An 8502-nucleotide genomic window follows, 5' to 3' on the forward strand; every position below is an offset into this window, starting at 1 on the left:
CAGGCAAGGAACTCCTTGTAAGTGCAACCAGGCGTTGCAGCTTTCTTTTTCTTAGAGAGCGGAGCTTGTCGTAGTTCCTCATCATGATTAACATGATTATTGCCTCCGTTTACGCTATTACTGAAGTTATCTTCAGAAATACGTTTGCTAGGAATGATTTGCTGTGGTCCTATTGGAGTTTTAACAACAGCAACGATTGCTGGAATAGCGTTGGCTATCCCTTGAGCTATCATTGTTGGAATAGTGTTAGCTATTCCTTGAGCAACAATATTTTCTATATCCTGCCTAGTCATATATTGATCCCCTGATTGTTGCTCGGATTGATTGACCTCGTTGACAGGTTCATTATTAGTGTTTTCCATCGGATAACTAATTTATAGATAAATAATTAGTATACCAGAAGTAATTTCAATGTCACCCTTAATTGCACATAATTACGTAAACAGCCAAAAGTTGTAAATTTTCTAAAATTTTCATGGTATTATACTTCTATATACAACCGTCCCATTACTTATTTTACACATACTAATTTTACTATTACTTTTATACAATCATTTTTATAAATCTCCTATCTTTTTGTCAAATGATATTCTAGTAATGGTGTTTCCTCTGATCGTATTTCTAGGAGATCTGTTTCTCAATCTCTTGGATCCTATTCCCAACATTCATTAATTCTTTAGTCAAAGTGGCAGAGTCTAGCTATATTCTCGTTTACTTATTGGTGGATTTGGTTCTGGATCGTACTGAGGAAAAAGCTTATAGGGATAATTTTGAATCTGTATTTCATTAGTCAACCATTCGTCTATTCCTAAAGGTTGCGAGTGGATCGAAGGGTTTGGAATAACTGGTTCTACATCTATTACTAGTTGCTTTTCATTAATAGACTTGATAGAATTATAATCTGTTAATGAAAAATCAAATTCTTCCTGGGATGGTAACCCCTCAATTTGCCTAGAGCTTTCCCCGATTTCTATTTTCTTAGGTGTGGGTTTTTCGAGAGGTACAACGTTAAATTCTATAGGTTCTTCCTTTTCTGCTATATATCTATTGAAATCTCTGGAAACTTCTATTCTTACTGGATAGAGATTTAAGTTCTGAAGGGCGTCAGACAAGTCACTCATACTGTTTAACATAACACAGTTACTAAGTTAGAAGTTATAACAAATTTGATAGAAAACTTTGAAATATCATTTCATACTGTTTAACTATCAAAACAACTAAAATTTAAAATACCCTAGGTTTTATTTGTAAGTTTATTTACTTACTGAATAAGACTTCTAGTCTATGAATAATAAAGGTACTAAAACTTTGGTCTAACTTATTTAAAATTTGTATTAATTGCTATGTTGGCTAGCATATAAAGATCTGCCCTATGCTGTATATAATTAGTCAGATAATAAAACACATAATCATCAAATAACAATTAGAAATTCCTAAGTATTTCTCAATTACTTTATTAGGCTAAAATTAATAGTAAGCTTAAATCAGTGGCTTGATCAGTGGCTCTGATACCACCTTTTTCTGTCACGGCCCCCGACCTGCTTTGACCCGTTTCAGGAGCCGCGGGACAGAAAATCCCGTGGTATTTGTTTTTACAGCGGAAGTCTTAACAGGATCGTTTTAGACTTGAAAAAAATGCCCAAATATTATTTATTTACATTTCAGGATAAATCCCGTAAATCTCATAATTTCATTATTTTACAAACATGTTTATTTAATTGAGCCACTATTTCAAGCTTGATGGTGCTCCGTAGCACGTGTACTGAAATCACAGTATGTCACCTGAAACATGTTGTAATAAGGTTTTGTCAGCGGGGAAATACTGAGTGAATCATTCATTTTGATAAAAACAACACGTAGTTATAAATTACAGCATAAGAGCTATTACTATGGCAGTATCTTAATTAATATCTGGTCTTGCCACCCGTGTGACGATGGTCATACCACTATTGGGTCCAGTCACCCAATTAGTGACGTTTTGTCACTGTTAGGTCTTATTAGCCTAACCCATGTTAGGGCTTATTGCCTAACGGTGAGAAATTAGTAATGTGCACAATACCCCACTAACCACCGGTCAAGATAACCACGACTTAATCCCTTTAATTATAACGTTTGGAAAATACTTTGGAGTATTGTAAAAGAGTTGATAAAAAGAGAATGACTCACAAACTGTGAGAAAAGAGTTTATAAAAGAGGAATGACTCACTTTGCAGATTTAACGGGCAAGGTATAAGCCTACTGATTAGCCTTGATTTAACCTAATTTGATAATAATGCACACACAATAGGTTAGTAACTTAATACTGCAGTTACGTCAATTCACGAGATTAAACCCTAACAATGATTAACAAGTGCAATACTTAATAATTCAATCGGATTCACAACGAATAACAGAGCATAGTCCGAATTCGAACAGCACTCAAATATTCAAGTCGAAATCACGATGAATAATCAAAGTAGAAGCTCAATTTGAGCAGCACTCGGACAATCGTTGGATAGTTATAATCGATCGGACGTTGAATCGTAATAGCGATCGAGTTATTACCCTGATTGCGGCAGCACCTTGTGATTGTGTGTGTTTAATTGTAGTATTACAGCTCTATCTCGACGTACAAAAGGAATTTGGCCGTCGTTATAATAACAGAAAGCAAGTGCCAAGGTCGGCTATTTATACACGAATTTGGACTTGCTTACGGACCGTAAGCCTAAGCCCTTACGGCCCGTAAGGGACACCTAAAAATTCTTTGGCTTGCCCTGCACGGGACTAGCCCTGATAAGTCAGAAATTTGGTCCAATTATATTTCAACAACGTTTTAAGTAGATAATTGTCAACTAGGGTTTACCCCCCTTGAGTTTTAGGGGCCCTGATCCTGATTTCGATTGCTCTGAAAATTTTAGGGCTAATGCAGAATTACTTGGGGGTCTCAATTAGGGTTTTCTTATTGACTAATTATCATCCTAATTATCGATTTTAGTGACAGTTGTTACATCCTCCCCACCTTACGAAAAATCTCGTCCTCGAGATTTGCTGAAACAGATGAGGGTATTTTCACCTATATTTTTTTTCTAGCTTTTACGTGTATTCTGGTCCTCCTTTGGCTGTGAACAACACTAGTTGTTTTGTGCTTTGAAAAACTTGATCTTCTTATCTTATTTGTAATAGATTCCCTATCATTTAAAATTTGCCATTTACTTCTTTACCTTGGAGAGGTACTACCAGGGATTTACCTGATAGACATTTCTTAAAATTGGATACATGAAACCTATCATGTACCTCTGCTAATTTTTATGGTAGTTATAAGTGACAGGCCACTGGTCCTATTTGTTGGATTACTTGAATGGTCTTACGTACTTTAGACTTAGCTTTCCTTTCTTACCAAATCTAATAACTCTTTTCCAAGGAGATACTTTCAATAGTATTTTGTCTCCAACTCGAACTCCAACGACTTTTGTTTATTTATTTGTATCACTTTTCTAACTGTCTTCAACCTTTCCTTCGTGATACTAAATATGACAGTCGTAGTCACTTAGGATTTCCTTTTTCTTCATAAACGATACTGAAGTATTCCTACAGGGAGGAACTTGGTCATATAAATCCTTTACTTAATAATTTATCTAATTGTTTCTTTAATTCTTAACATTTTAGTGAGTGCTAACTGATAGGGTGCCTTAGCTATTGGTATAGTTCCTGGATTTAGATAAATTCTAAGTTCTACTATGCTATTAGGTGGTAATCCTGGTAGGTTTTTGGGGAAAATGTCAGGATATTCCGATATAATCGGAATGTCTTCTATTTTCTTATCTTTTGGTATCAGCAACTATTGATACCATTTATACTATTCCTGGTTTCTGTAAAGAACTGGCCAGCTTTATTACTGATGTTAATTTCAGTAACTTTTGTGGTTATTATTACTAATTCTCTTGCGGGTATATGGATTTCTACGGAACTTAGATCATAGAGAGTTTAAGCATAGTTGGCTATTAACTAATCTATTCCTAATACAACATCGAATCCGGCTAAATTAATTAGTAACAAGTTTTGTAGAAAATTTATATCCTAATTCTATCTTTGGTTCTCGCAAAATCTTATTTATTCTAACGGAATTCCCATCTGCCGTTTCAATTGTAAAAATCTGCCTAAGGTTGGTTAAGGGAAATTTAAGGACTTTGCAGAATGAAGTATTTATAAAACTTTGGTGTGCATCAGAGTTAAATACTTGCATAAATGTTAGTGAACTAAAATGTACCAACTATGACGTTAGGAATTAGTTCAGCTTCCTGAGTAGTTAATTGAAAAGCCCCTTGCATTTTTCTTGGTAGTCCCTTCTGCAGTCTTTTCGTTCGCTGGATTGCCTAATTTCGGCCAGCTTGTTCTGAAGTGTCCGGGTTCTCCACAATTGTAGCAAGTTATTGCCTTCTTTTTCCTGCAATCCTCTTCTTGATGTCCTGGAATTTTGCAGTAATTGCAGCATCCTCTGTATTTTCCAAAATGCTTTCCCTTGCAAGTATTGCAAAATGTGATAGTGGAAAATCGCTCGGTTTCTCTTTTTCTGAAATTGCTACTATTACCCATATGAAATTCTTGGGAAATTTTCTGGGCTAAATCCTTCCTCCTATTTTCTTCCCGAGTGCGTACCAATCCGTCAGTTAGAGTGTTAGCTAATTCTACAGCATCGTCAATCGTGCGGGGTCTCGCAGCTTTGACAATGTCACGAATCTCACTAATCAAACCCCAGATATAGCGAGAGATAAGTACCGGTTCTGGCGAAGCCAAAGTAGGTACAATTCTGGCATACTCAAAGAATTTTGAAGTATACCCTCGTCAATCTACATCTACCATTTGGTGACTTAAAAACTTATTCGCCATCTGCTCTTTTTCATATTCAGGACAGAATTTTCTTTCTATTATTTGCTTAAATTCTTCCCAACTCATGGCATAGGCCACGTCACTTCCTTTAGCTTGTAACACTGTATTCCACCATTCTAACGCTTCTTCCTTGAAAAGGTGCGAAGCGTATATAACCTTATCTTCCTCAACACGATTACTTATTCTGATCACTGCCTCGGTTTTCTCTAACCAACGCAGTGCCGCAGTTGCCCCTTCATTGCATGCGAACTCTACAGGTTTACAGGCAAGGAACTCCTTGTAAGTGCAACCAGGTGTTGCAGCTTTCTTTTTCTTAGAGAGCGGAGCTTGTCGTAGTTCCTCATCATGATTAACATGATTATTGCCTCCGTTTACGCTATTACTGAAGTTATCTTCAGAAATACGTTTGCTCTTTTTTTTTGTGGTCCTATTGGAGTTTTAACAGCAGCAACGATTGCTGGAATAGCGTTGGCTATCCCTTGAGCTATCATTGTTGGAATAGTGTTAGCTATTCCTTGAGCAATGACGGGTGGTCCTTTGGACAACCCTTAAGTGTAATAAAACATGAAATAATCCTCCATTTAGCCGTGTAATTATCTTGAATTAGATAACTACGATGCTTATGTTTCAGGTACAAATTAGGATATAAGCGATGGATAAAAAGGCAGTTTATGGATGCTTTGGTGAAAACGGGTCGAGAGAAGAACACAAGACAAAACAAAGAAGTGAAGGCTGCTTGGTACCGTAAATTACGGCTCCACCGTAATTTACGGTGACCCATTTTCTCAATTCTGTTGCACCGTAAACCAGGCTCAAACCACCGTAACACTTTGATGACCACCGTAAATTACGGTGGAGCCGTAATTTACGGTGGTGCCTGAACGTGAAAAATGTAACTGCTGCCATATACTCGTTTTTTGGTGTGTCTTTTGGTATTATCTCATCATTGACGGTTCTTGGAGACTTTGGGAGCGAATTTGGAGTACTTGTTTGGTTTGTGAACATTTCTAAACATTCGGTTTGTGTTTTTAATCTTTATGAACATTAGATTGATGTTGATGATGATTCACCAAGCCATGTCCGGCTAAACTCTTCGGTGATCATCCTAGGTGAATGTTTCTAAGACTTTTGTGTGTTAGTTTCCGCATTTCTAGAATGATATTTTGCGTTGCTTGAATGTCATGGTGTATGTTTGATTGTTTGTAGTGCGTTAATCTATATCACAATTTCTAGTCTTGATCGTACGTTCTTGGTGCCGTTGGCAACCGAGATATCACGGGAAGGGTTGGGGTTGGTTATTGGTTAATAGGTCATCGGGAAACAACCTCGCATTATCTAATCCGAGTACTTTGTTCCCTTTTATCACTTCAATCACACATACACGAGTTATGTCTATGTAACTCTTTCTAGTGAAATTGCACACAATTGTTTAAAGAAACTGAAACCTAGGGTGATCATTGTTCTCTCCTAATTGTTTACAACCTACTTGATTTGAATTAGTTCTTAATTTAGTTTTCCAAAACAACAATCCACAATCTTGAATTTTAATTTTCTGCAAGTTAGTTTAATTTTAGTATAAATACAAAGCTACACAATCAACACATTTTCCACATACTCCCTGAGTTCGATACCCTACTACCGCTAACTACAGTTGTTTAGGGATTAAATTTGCGTGACCCACGACATCACGTCAAATTTTGGCGCCGTTGCCGGGGAGTAGTGCGCAACGTGTGTTAATTTCATAGTTTTGTTTGTTATTTTCGGGTTTACGCTGGTTGTGTTTAGTGTGCAGGTACTTGAGGTGTATGCATACTAGAGGCTCTCACAGGTCATCACCGCTATCGTTTGATCCGGAAATTGAAAGAACGCTACGACAAAACCGAGTTTTAGTTCGAGAAAACAAAATTATTGGTTCACCTACTTCACCCATTACACCGAGAAACATCATGGCTGATTCTCAGATTCCACTTACAACCAGTCAAACAACCTCATCTTTTATACCTACTTCCACCCAACCATCACCAAACACTACATTACCTAATACCACCGCTGGATTTACACCAACCAATTCCACTCAACCAATCACCACTCAAAATGAGCCTGCCATCACGTATGATCCATCCACCACAATCCCACCATTATCTCACTTCTTTCCCCCAACTACGGGTCAATCATCATCTACCTTCACAATTGCACCCAATTCAACTATTGTGCATACTACCCCATCCTTTAGACCACAGCAATCGGGTTTTCAGTATTCAAACATTCCATTTGGGCAAACCTCGGGAATGCAAGGGGGTGATTATGATGAGGGATTTGAAGACTTTGAGGGGTATGAAGATGATGGGTATGGTTATGGAGATTATGGTGATCAAGGGGATTTTGGGTATGTTCAGAGTCAATCTCAAGGGATGGCGAGTGTTGGTGGAATGCAACATCAACAACTTATACCACAACATATTCGGCCAAGACCACAAGGGCCACCAATGCCACAACCGATTCCATTGCAACAGGTCCGGCCACAACATGTACACCAACAACCATTTCAAAGACCGCCTCAGCGCCCACCGATGCGACCACAACAGTTTCAACAACCGATCGCACCACAAGGGCAAGTACCAAGACCGAATGGGCCGATTATTCCGAGAGGTAGGTATGGTGTGCCACGAAGACATCTTAGAGAACAAGCAAGGGGAATAGAGGCACATTTCAGGCCAATCATTACTCAAAACCCCTCACCGGTGGTTATCCCTCACAACAACCAAGGGAGAACTTTTGAAGTAAGAACAAACTCGTTGCAAAATTTACCGAAGTATAAAGGGTTAGCAACGGAGGAGCCGTATTTCCATCTAGAGGCCTATGACTCAATTTGCAATACTTTTGGGAGTCAAGGTTTTTCGGCCGATGAAGTCAAGTTAGTCTTATTTCAGTTTTCTTTGGAGGATAAGGCAAAGAAGTGGTTCTACACTTTGCCTTCGGCATCAATATATACATGGGGGGAGATGCAACAAACCTTTTTGGATGAATTCTACACCGCCCAAAAGACCAATGATGCGCGGAAGGGGTTGAGAAGCTTTCAACAACAACACGGTGAGATGTTCCATGAGGCGTTTGAGCGTTTTAACATGATGATTAAAAACTGCCCTCATCATGGGATTGAGTTATGGGAGTTAATGAACGCTTTTCATGAGGGGTTAAGCGCCGAAGATGCACGGGATTTAATGTCTATCACCGGAGGGACATTTGGAACGAATTATGAGAATGAAGATTGGGAGTTTTTGGAGAGTATGGCAACTACATCAAAAAGGAAAGCCCAAGCTTCGAGGAGAGCCCGACCGACAACTAACCGACCACAAGTGCATGCCATAGATGAAGGTAATGTTCAAACTACTAATCAAATTTATGATGTGTGTGCTTTGTGTAATGAAATAGGTCACGCGGCTGAAAATTGCCAAGGAATGTTGGAAGGGCAATATGAGGAAGTTCATGCGGTCCAAGGTCAAGGCCAAGGAGGAGGTGGTAGGAACTACAACAACATGAATTCTAATACCTACCACCCCGGATTGAGGAATCACCCGAACTTTAGATATGGGAACCCGTCAAATCAAGCGAACCCAAATTTTCAAGGTAGCCAAG

General features: G+C 38.4%; 1 non-coding gene across 1 annotated transcript; it reads right to left on the reverse strand.

Moving 5' to 3' along the window:
• Nucleotides 1-7917: 7917 nt before the first annotated feature.
• On the reverse strand, nucleotides 7918-8023 carry LOC118486146. Its single transcript, XR_004878002.1, has one exon. It is a non-coding gene; the product is annotated as a small nucleolar RNA R71 (small nucleolar RNA).
• Between the last annotated feature and the right edge of the window lie 479 nt (nucleotides 8024-8502).

The sequence above is a fragment of the Helianthus annuus genome, chromosome 13 (genome assembly GCF_002127325.2).
Source record: "Helianthus annuus cultivar XRQ/B chromosome 13, HanXRQr2.0-SUNRISE, whole genome shotgun sequence".
NCBI lineage: Eukaryota > Viridiplantae > Streptophyta > Magnoliopsida > Asterales > Asteraceae > Helianthus > Helianthus annuus.